At 35.3% G+C, this 11,714-nt stretch overlaps 1 pseudogene; it reads left to right on the top strand.

Annotated features, from left to right (window-relative positions):
* The first annotated feature begins 8,002 nt into the window (after window positions 1–8,002).
* LOC131275679 (zinc finger and BTB domain-containing protein 44-like) lies at window positions 8,003–9,047 on the top strand (annotated as a pseudogene).
* Window positions 9,048–11,714: the final 2,667 nt, after the last annotated feature.

The raw sequence follows: 11,714 nt of genomic DNA, 5'->3' as shown, positions 1-11,714 counted from the left end.
CACTAGGGAGGAATATTTGAGATTGATTAGATCTGTAATCCACCTTCTGATAAAACCACTTTTCCTTTCTAGCCTACTGTGTCTTCATATTCTGCTGTGCCATGTGATGATCTGTGGACCATTCTGGTCACCTTCAATTGACAACCAAGATGGACTAGTGTCCTCATAATAAGCACACTGCTTGATTATCCCCAAGGATTAGATTTTCATGAACTCTCACTCTGTAGCTGCCAGAGTATTTTATTCTGAGACAGGAATGAGTTTCTTGCCCTGGGTATCTAGGATCCCTAAGGGAGGCAGGGCATGAAGGGAAACATGTTCTTTTCTCTGTGTATTGTGTGTGAGGTTGTACTGTCCTTTTCAGCAACACAATAGCTCTGGCTGAAGTTGTAAATGGAAATTTGTCATGCCTGGTTTTGTGGAGATGTTACTTAAACAGGAGGTGTTATTAACATTGATTGTCTAGGTTTCTTGGAACTTGTTTAGCGAAACTATGGAAAGGAGAAATAACCAGAATTCTGAGGGAAAAGTAGAGCAACCTAGTAGGCTGCATTATTAAACATTAAGAACAATTTGTGTATGAACTAATGACAAAAAAGAGAATGCTCTGTCTTTGTAACTAAATATGGCCTCAATGTGTATTAGAAGATGAAGAGAAATGACCAGGCCAAGGGTCCTTAGAGAAAAATACTGTTCTGCAATTGGATCTATTCTGAAGAAGGTAAGTAAATATGATGAGATTCCTTATATTCAATATTTTATGGAGTTAGTCCAAAATAAAAATCTTGAGATAGTTTGTTTCAGACATGCCAAGTTAGTCAGGACCTGTATCCCCAGCACTTGAAAGTAAAAAATGGAAAGGGTTCACCACACCAACCAGGAAAGGAATTAGTTAACTACCTCTAAACCAAAGCAGGAATTAAATAGCTGTAAGGATGACTGAATAAAAGTTAGAAAAACCCTCTCTGATTCTATCTGTACTGATGAGGTTTTATTTCTGATTATGTTTTAGATACCATCATTTCTAATACATTGATACTTGAGATTGTCAGAAATCCAGTATCATCTACACTGCCATAGAAGAGGGATAGAAATGAGCCTGAATTACCATTAGATTTCCCAGAAATTACCTCCCTACCTTACACCCAGAGGAATGAGACTTTTTGTCAGGGTGCCTCTACCTTGAAAGAGCAAAGTCAGGGCCAATTCCCTCTTTGACAATTACCTGCAGGATCAGATGAATAAGGACAACCAAGGTGCTACCTATATACCCATATTCAATTTTCAATAACTGACCTGTATAATTGGAAAGATTGAGGCCTACCTATAGAGAGGATACCAGAAAGGTAGAAAATCTTTTTAAATCTATATTTGGAACCATCACAACAAATTGGGTAGATATCCAGCCATTAACAAATGTAATTGTAACCTCAGATGAAAGTAAATTTTACTAGAAAAGGATGAAGATCATGCTGAATTTTAGGCAGTAGTAACACTCACAATGCTGCTTATGTCCTGGGGAGTCAGACAGTTCAAATAACTGACCCAAACTGGAATCTGAACAAACAAGGAGACTGAAATAAACTGGATAATTACAAATCTTGTGTAATTGTTGGGCTCAGGAATATGGCACCCAATCAGAAACTGAAGGAAAAATATCAATATTCAGGATGGACAATGAACCACAAAGTGCATAAATCCTAACAAAACTACTGTGATACACCTACTATTCAGATTGTCAAAGACCAAACATAAAGAGAGGATTTTGAGAGCAGCAGAGAAAAGAAATGTATTACTTATGAAGGAGTCTAATAAAGCTAAGTGCTTTTCTGTCTTCAGAAACTATGGAGGTAAGAAGGTACAAAATGTTTAAAGTACAAAAAGAAAAAAAAAAGCTGCCAGCCAAGAATTCATTATGTGGAAAACTATCCTTCAGAAATGAAGATGAGTTTAAAGTTTTTACAATCAAAAACTTAGAGAGTATGTTACCAAGAGACCAAATCTATAAGAGATATCAAAGAATGCATTACAACCTGAAAGGAAAAGACAAGGAAGAGAGCCTTGGACAAGAATGTGGAAATGAAGAACATAAGTAAGAGAAACCAAAAAGATTAAAAGACAGACAATAATAAGATATTACAACAGAAAGCAAAAAGATAAAATGTACAAAATAAGTAATGCTTTTATAGTAGTAAGATTGAATTTTAATGGATTGAACTCCCCAATTAAAAGAGATAGACTGGTAGGGTGAGGTATGCTAGTCTTGGATGATGTTATATATGTTAGTTTTGTAAGTTCACAGCTATTACTATATACATATTGTTTATTTATGTTTATGTATGGGTGATATACTTCAATAAACTTTTTAAAAAACTGTAAAAAAAAAGAAAGAAACATCCCCATAAGATCACTCATATATTGGTGGTGGGAATGTCAAATAGGATGGCTGTTCTGGAAAATAGTTTGGCAAGTTCTTTTTAAAAAACCTAAATTTGCAGCTATCATACATCCCAGCAATCACACTCTTGGGGAATTTATCCCAGAAAAACTAAAACATATATTCACATAAAAACCTGTAAACATGTTGATTGTAGCTTTATTTGTATTAACCAAAAACTGTAAACCAACCTAGATGTCCTTTAAAAATGTAATGGTTAAACAAAGTATACTTGTGTTATATACTTCCATTCTATAGAATACAACACAATAATAAAATAGAACAAACTATTGATACATGCAATAACTTAGAAGAATCTCTATGGAATTATGCTGAAACAAAAAAATGCTATTCCAAAATATCACATACTGTAAGATTCCATTCATATAATATGCTTGAATTTACAGCACATGGAACTTCCCATTTTAAAAATAAAAGATATAAAGAACTAATACAATTATTAAGGAAAAAATAAAAAACCCAGAATAAAAATGGGTAAGTTCTGAATAAACATTTTATCATCCTCAAAACAAAATGAAATGAAAATAAACATAATCACATGAAAGTGTTCTTAATGTTTCATTTCAGTAATACAAAATGCAGAACAGTATGATTATCTCATATCTGACAAATTTGCAAATATAAGTTTTTCAAAAACAAATGTTTGTGGGAATATGGAATACATGAAACTCTCTGAGATTGTATACTGCTGCATCCATTTTGTAATGATTTGGCATTAACATGTAATTAAAGTTGTGCATATTCTATAACCTGGCAAAAAAAATAGATAGAATTGATTTTTAAAATAAGCCATTCTTGCTTTCTACAGAAGACTCATTTTAGATACCAGGACACAATCAGGCTGAATGTGAAAGGTTGGAATAAGATATTCAATGCTAATATCAATAAAAAAGAGAAGGTGTAATGATACTAATGTCAGACAAAATAGATTTTAATTGGAAAATTGTTATAAGAGATGTAATATGGTACAATATATTAATAAAAGGAACAATTCACCAAGAAAAATAGCAATAATAAATATTTATCCACCTACCGTAGATGCCCAAAATACACGAGACACACACTAGCAAAATTGAAGGGGGAAATAAATGTCTTTATAATAATTCTTAGACTTCAACGCTGAAGTCAGTGTTAGATGAAACATCTGAAAAGGGGATAATAAAGGAAACTGAAAGCTTGCCTAATATGATAAATGAACTAGGTCTAATAGATATTTATAGAACATTACACTGCAAAACAGGATATATACTCTACTCAAGCACTCATGGATCTTTCTCAAAAATAGATGATATATTGGGTCATAAGTCATATCTCCATACATTTCAAAACATTAAAGTCATACAAAGCACTTTCTCTGATCATAGTGAAAAAATGTTGGAAATGAATGAGGTATTAAAAAGGAAAATTCACAGATATATGCATAGTAAACAATGTACTCTTAAATAATCAACAGTTTAGAGAAGAAATTGAAAAAGAAATCAGTAAATACTTCAAGACAAATGAAAATGAGAGCATGACATATCAAAACTTAGGGGTTCCTGAAAAGGGAATGGTAGGAGAGAAATTTATAGGTTTCAATGCTCACTTAAAAAAAGAAGAAAGCTAAAATAAAAGAACTAACTGCACACCTGGAGGAATGAGAAAAAGAATAGGAAATCAATTCCAAAACAAGGAAAGAAATAACAAAAACAAGCAGAAATAAATGAAATGGAGAATTAAAAACAATAGAGAAAATCAACAGAACCACAAGTTGTTTCTTGGAAAAGAACAACAAAAGCAATAAGCTCTTAGCTAGATTAACAAATAAAAAATAAATAAAATCAGAAACGAGAAGCGTGACATTATCCTTGACCCAGCAGAAATAAAAGAGATTATAAGAGGATACTAAAATATGAAAACCTGTATGCCAACCAACCAAACAACATTGAAGAAATGGGCAAATTTCTAAAATACATGAACAAGCCACAATGAATCTAAAAGAAATAGAAAGTGGCCACAGTAGCTGCTGAGGGGAGGGAGAGGGAAGAAGAGATATGATGTGGGGGCATTTTCAGGACTTGGAGTTGTCATGGGTGGTACTGCAGGGACAGATGTTGGACATTGTATGTCCTACTATGCCCAATGGGTGGACTGGGGGAGAGTGTAAACAACAATTTACATGTGGTGCAGCAATGCAGCAATACCATGTGGTGCAGCAGTGCTCCAAAATGTATCCACCAAATGCAATGAATGTGCCTTGATGATGATGAAAATAAATAAATAAAATAGAAGACCTCAAGAAACCAAACCAAAAAAAAAAAGAAATTGAAACAATCTTCAAAATTATTCCCAAAATGACAGTGTTTGAAAGGGAAGGTCTAAGGACATTTATATTACTAGAAGGAAAGCTAAAAAATGTAACATGGGACTGTATAACATTGTGAAACCTCATGTAAAATATGAATATGGGTGGCATTCCATATGTAAGACTGTTTTTACAAAATATAAATATAAATAAACTGGAGAGAAGGAAACAATTGTAGCTATGTATGTTGGGGGAAGCACAGACAGATTGAGAGGTGATGAGTTTTGTTGACTTGGTTGGTTTTTGTTATTTTACTAGTATTATTACCATCAAAATAATGAAAATGCTCTGGAAGTGATTGGCATGGGGAATGTACAACAGAATTCCATTGATTGTACATTTTGGATAGACTGATATTTTATAAATATGAATCAATAAAGTTGATTTGTTAAAAAAAAAATCCCCAAAATGAAAAGTCCAAAAAAAGATGGCTTCACAGGTGAATTCTACCAATCATTTAAAGATGATCTAAAACAAATATTGCTCAAATGCTTCCAAAATATTAAATAGGAAGTAATGCTCCCCAAATCACTCTTTGAAGCTAATATGGCCCTAATACCAAGGCTAGGTAAAGGTATTATGAAAAAAGAAAATTACAGCCCATGTTCTTTAATGAAAATAGATGCAAAAATCCTAAAAAAAAATTGCTCACAAAATCCAAAAATACCTGTAAAATATGATATATCACGATCAAGAGGGCTTTATACCAGGTATGTGAGGTGATTCAACATAAGAAAATCAATCAGTGTAATACACTACAATTGTGGCATTGGTGTGGAGAAAGTGGCCATGGTAGCTGCTGGGGGTAGGGAGTGGGTGGAAGAGATGAGATGTGGGGGCATTTTTGGGACTTAGAGTTGTCCTGGGTGGTGATGCAGGGACAGTTACTGGACACTGTATGTCGTCCCATGGCCCACTAGGTGGACTGTGGGAGAGTGTGGGCTATGATGTGGACCACTGACCATGAGGTGCAACGGTGCTCAGAGATGTATTCACCAAATGCAATGAATGTCTCATGATGATGGAGGAGATAGGCAATGAATGTCTCATGATGATGGAGGAGATTGTTGTTATGGGGGAGGAGTGGGGTAAGGGGGTGGGGGGTATAAGGGGACCTCATATTTTTTTAATGTAATATTAAAAAAAATAAAGACAAAAAATAAATTTAAAAAGAATTAATGTATTATCTTCTTATTTGTTGCAGAAAAGGTATTTGACAAAATACAGCACCTTTCCTTGATAAAAAATTTCAAAAGTTAGAAATAGGAAATTTTTCAACATGATAAAGTGCATATATGAAAAACCCATGGGTAACATGGTGCTCAATGATGAAAGACTGAAAGCTTTTCCACAAGAATGCCCATTCTCCCCACTGTTGTTCAATATGGTGCTAGAAGTCCTTGCTAGAGCAATCAGGCAAGAAAAAGAAGTAACTAGAATCCAAATATGAAATAAGAAGTAAAATTTATTTGCAGTTGGTATGATCCTATTATGAGAAAATGCAAAAAAATCCACATCAAAACTATTAGAACTTATAGACAATTTCAGCAAAGGGGCAGGATACAAGGTCTATATGCAAAAATCAATAGCTTCCTATGTACTATTTATTAATGAGTAATCTGAGGAGGAAACCAGAAAAAAAATTTGATTTACAATATTGATTAAAGAATCAAATATTTAGGAATAAATTTAACCAAGGACATAAAGGACCTGTATTTAGAAAACTATAAAACATTGCTAAGAGAAACCATGGATGCTCAAACTAAAGGGATATTCTGTGCTCATGGTTTGAAAGACTAAATATCATTAAAATGTCAATTTGATCTGAACTGATCTACAGATTCAATGCAATCCTAATGAATTTTCCAATATCTTTCTCTGTAGAATTGGAGAAGCCAATTATCAAATTTAGGTACAAATGTAAAGCCCCCAAATAGCAAAAAATATCTTAAAAATAAAAAAAGAATGAAATTAGGGACTCCCACTTCCAAACTTTAAAGCATATTACCTAATTTTCAGTGGTAGAAATGTCATGGTACTTGCAGAAAGACAGACTGACCAATGGAATCAAATCAAGAGTACATAAATAGATCCACAAATCTATAGTCAAGTGATTTTTGACAAGAGTGTTGAACAGACTCAAATAGGTCATACTTGCCTATTCATTAAATGGTACTGGGAAACTGAATATCCATATCTAAAAAAGAGGACCCTTATATCACACCTTATACAAACATTAATACAAAATGGATCAAGGACCTAACTATATTTAAAAAAGAACTATAAACCTCCTAGAAGAAAATGTAGGGAAACACCTTCAAATTTTGTGACTAATGATGGTTTCTTGGAATTACACCAAGAGCACAAGCAACAAAGGAAAAACTAGACAAATGGAACTGCCTCAAAATTAAATGCTTCTGTTCTTCAAAAGACTTTGTCAAGAAAGTAAAAAGGCATCCTACTCAATGATAAAAAATCTTGTGAAATGCTATCCTGATGAGGGATTTATCTCCATGCTAAATAAAGAGATCACACAATTTATCAACAAATTGACAAGGAAACCCATTTTAAAAATGGGTAAAATAATTGAACAAAAATTTCTCCAAAGTGGAAATACAAATCGCCAAAAATACATGAAATGATGTTCAACATCCTAGCTACTAAGGGAATGCACATAAAACTCATCACCCAATGTTTAGTATGGCTATAATTTAAATAACAGAAGAGTGGTGGGGTGGGGCCCAAACTTGCAGCAGCGGCTCCCCTTCATCAACCTTCCCTACCTTCCCCCTTTTCTCCCTCCCCTTTGCCACTGGGCTCTGCCTGGACCACATGCTACTCTAACTGCATGCTGCCTGTGACTGAGCAAATCCACCTCCAGTTTGGGCTGGTAACTCACTCCTCCCCCTCAAGCCCAATGGCCAGCTGGACTACACCACCACCACCCATTGTGCACAAGCCCCACATGGATGTGCCACCATGCCCCAGCCAAAGGCCCTGCACAACCCTCTGTGCAATGTCATGAGATAGGGCCTCTGTCCCTGGGGGACCAGAAGGGAGCCACATGCCCTGCCATCCCTTGGGTCACTGCCCAACCCAGCAGAAGGAGCAACAGCAGTAGGGCTAAGGACCCTGAACCACTGCCGCAGGGCAATTCTGACTCATTGCATCTTGAAGAGCATCCGTAGAAGAGGAAGAAGATGGGTTTGAAAACATTTATTCATAGCTCCTCTTCCCACAGCCGGGAAATGCTTGGAAAGCTAAATATGCTGCAAAATGATGGACATTTTAGTAATATCACTATATGTGTCCTGGACAAAATCTTTTGGGCACATAAGGTGCTTCTAGTGGCTTGCAGTGATTTCTTTTGCACCAAGCTTGTGGGGCTAGCTGTGGGTGAGAACAAGAATGTGTTGGATTTACATTATGTTACAGTGACTGACTTTCTACCCCTTTTAGAATATGCTTACACAGACACTCTGTCAATTAACAGAGAAAATATTATTGATGTTATAGCTGTTGCCATGTACATGCAAATATTTAAAATTGCCAACCCCTGATCAGAATTCATGAAATCAAGTATTTTATGGAATACACCCAATAGCCAACCAGAAAAGGGTCTAGATGCTGGACAAGAAAAAATTCCAATGGCAATTCTACTTCTTGAGATGGAAGCATTTTTCCTTTGATTCAGAGTGCAGTGTGGTAGAAAGAAACATTCCTGTTTGCCAAGAGTCCCAGAGAAAGTATAAAAGCTACATAGTTATGTCTCCTTAAAGTCCTGGAAAGTGTAGCAAACACGTTCTCCCCAGGTATTGAATTCCTTAGCTTCCTACTCAGAAGGTATAAACCAACTAGCTTATTCTTCTTTAGCTTTTCCCTGGACTTTTCCTTTTGGAGTTGATCAAATGATGCAGTCTGAAAAGGTTAAGATGCAGAAAACACCCAAACTTTATAATTTCCTGACCCATCTGAACCATGCAGAAGATCAGCTGATTATGTGACTTATAAGAGCACAATAACTTTTTGACTCTGGGTACTGAAGAAGATGTCTGTGTCAACGTCAGAAGGTTAAGTGATGAGGAGGTTCATGAGGAAGTGCCCCAGCCTGTCAGTGCATCTCATTTTTTACTGAGAGATCAGCAGACAATATTAGGAAGTGAGCAAGATCAAGAGGACCTTCTCATTAGTCCACAGTCTTCCTCTATAGATGTAATGTTTTCTATGTTTTTCATGATACAATAAAACCAATTCAGCAAATGTTTTTAAGTGTCTATTAGATACTATGAAATGTAAAGAAGGGTTAAATATGATAACTGGATTTTTAAAAAAATGCTAATAGCATTATAATTGTTTTTCCATTTCCATGGTGGGAAAGAAAATACAGTTGAACAGCAGCTGATGGGCCAAAAGCATAAGGTATGAATTGTGAATTATTTTCAATGCAAAAGAACAAAGAACACCAGTTTTTTTTTTTTTTAAAAAGAACAGAAAACTACAAATGCCACAGAGGATATGGAGAAATAGGAACACTCCTTCACTGTTGATGGGATTACAAAATGGTTCAATCTATGTGGAAGATGATCTGGTAGTTCATCAGGAAACAAAATATAGAAATGTCATATGATCCAGCAATTCCACTACTGGAAATATATTCAGAAGAACTGAAAACAATGACTTGAACAGATATTTGCATACTGATATTCATATGGCATTATTCACCACTGCTAAAAGAGGGAAATAACCTAAGTGTCCTCCAACTGATGAATGGATAAACAAGATGTGGTGTATTCATATGATGGAATATTATTCAGCTCTAAGAAAAAATCAACTGGGAAAGCACATGAAAACATGGAGTAACCTTGAAGATATTATACTGAAAGGAAAAGGGCAGACTCAAAGGGAGGAATATTGCATGGTCTCACTGATATGAACTAAATACAATGTGTAGACTTATGGAGTTGGACAATGAAGTGAAGGTTGGTCAGAGATGGAATGGGATAAGAAGGGAGAGAAGATACTGGATGTATGTAGTATGTTTTATAAGGTCAATGTAAATATGTATTGGTTGGAAATGATAGTAACACATTATAACGAATGTAACAAACACTTTTGGCTTATGGATGTGACTGTGGCTGAAATGAGTAGTCTAAGAAAATTAATGTTAGCTGGAGAATAGATGGAGGAAAATGTTGGGAATGTATAGCAATGATTTTGGAAGTAGATGAGGATTGTACTTAATAATATAAATATGGGAATGTTCTACTTCAGGGTGTTAAGAATATGGTGGTACATGAGAAAATATAACTATTTTATGGACTATTAATATTTTAATATTTTTGTAGCAAAAACAAAGTTGGTACTATATTAATTATAAAGGTAAAAAAGAATATGGGGTTAGATTTTTGTGAGATATGTATATTACTAAGCCTTTTTTCTCTTCTTTTTTTTATTAATAAGGAGACCTGTTCTATGTCATTTAATAAATCTGTGTCCACCTTTGTATTTTGCTGAATACCTTTACAGAAAGAATCACAAATGCTTTTTGTTTTTGAATGGGAGGATCCCAATACTGGCCATAAACAATATTGTTGAACTGTTTTGCCACAAGTATTCAAAAATGCCCCAACTCTTTTTGGGCAACACTGTCTAAGAACTTACAAAGAATATGCCTCCAAGAAAAACATTTCCTTCAGAGTGCTGATGATATACTCATAGCTAGCAAATCCCATGAAGCCCCATATCAAAACACAATAATAATGCTAAAAAGGCTAGCAGAGAAAGAATATAAAGTACTTGAAAAGAAAGCTCAAATATTTTGCCACTTTTGATCACTGGATCAAATAAACTTCAGAATGAAGAAATGTGGCTTAAATGCAGTGATCAGATGTTTCTTTGGTTACAGCTCAATGTTACAGCTTGAGTTCACAGTGTTGCAGCTTGACTGTTAGCCTGGTTGGGGTGCATATGGAAGTGCTCTCAGTGTTACAGCTCAAGCCTGGTCAAAGTGATGATGGAAGTGCACCCAGGGCAAAGATGGAAGTATGCCCAGGGCTTTGGGACTGTGTTAGATACAGGTTCACTGTGCAGCCCCCCTGGGCATGGAGCCTTAAGTTTCAATACTCTGGTTAGTTATTGGGTTCTGCATGGGAGCATTGGCTGGGGTTTGGAAGCTAGATTAGCATTTTATGTTAAGAGGCATAACATTGGGTGATTACTAATTAGGTGAATGGTTTTAATATAGCCCATGCATAAATTCAAAATTGTCTTATTCTGTACTCAAGTATGCCTCATCTCTAGAAATCCAAATAAGTAATATAGGGCCGCAAGCTTTGAATGTTCAGAAAGGATGTTAAGACTGAATGTGTATTCAAAGTTGCATCCAGACAGAACATGGGGGAGACTTTAATTCAAGCTCACCTGAAATGTGGGAGGTATGCCAATTCAAGCTCACCTGAAATGTGGCAGGGTACTTTAATTCAAAACCTATTGTTACTTAGACAAACACTTAACTAACAAGGAAAGTCATTTTCTTTCATAAAAGCACCATTTAACTCCCCACCCTTATATATTTTCTGTATAAAAGGGAACCCAAAATCCTATTTGGGGCTTAGTTTTTATTAGGACAGGAGTCCAGCAAGTCTGGCTGGTCAGAATAAATCAACTTCCTTTTCAGAGTTCTCATGTCCTGGCCTTCAATACCACAAACACCCAACTTCTATAGTGTTGTAGAAGTTGAGAGAGGTTCAATTATTTGCATATAGAAAGGCCAGGACTCAGGAATGATTTTGAGAGGGAAAAATGGTTTATTGATGGCCAGCCAGAATAAGGAGCTTTCAAACCCGAGCCCTGAACAAGAATTTTGAGTTACTATTATACAGAGAGGAAGGGTCAAATTGTCTAAATTCAATA

This window comes from Dasypus novemcinctus, chromosome 23 (assembly GCF_030445035.2).
Source record: "Dasypus novemcinctus isolate mDasNov1 chromosome 23, mDasNov1.1.hap2, whole genome shotgun sequence".
NCBI classification, from domain to species: domain Eukaryota; kingdom Metazoa; phylum Chordata; class Mammalia; order Cingulata; family Dasypodidae; genus Dasypus; species Dasypus novemcinctus.
Note: the sequence above shows the minus strand (reverse complement) of the source record. Positions and strands in the feature narration are given on the sequence as shown.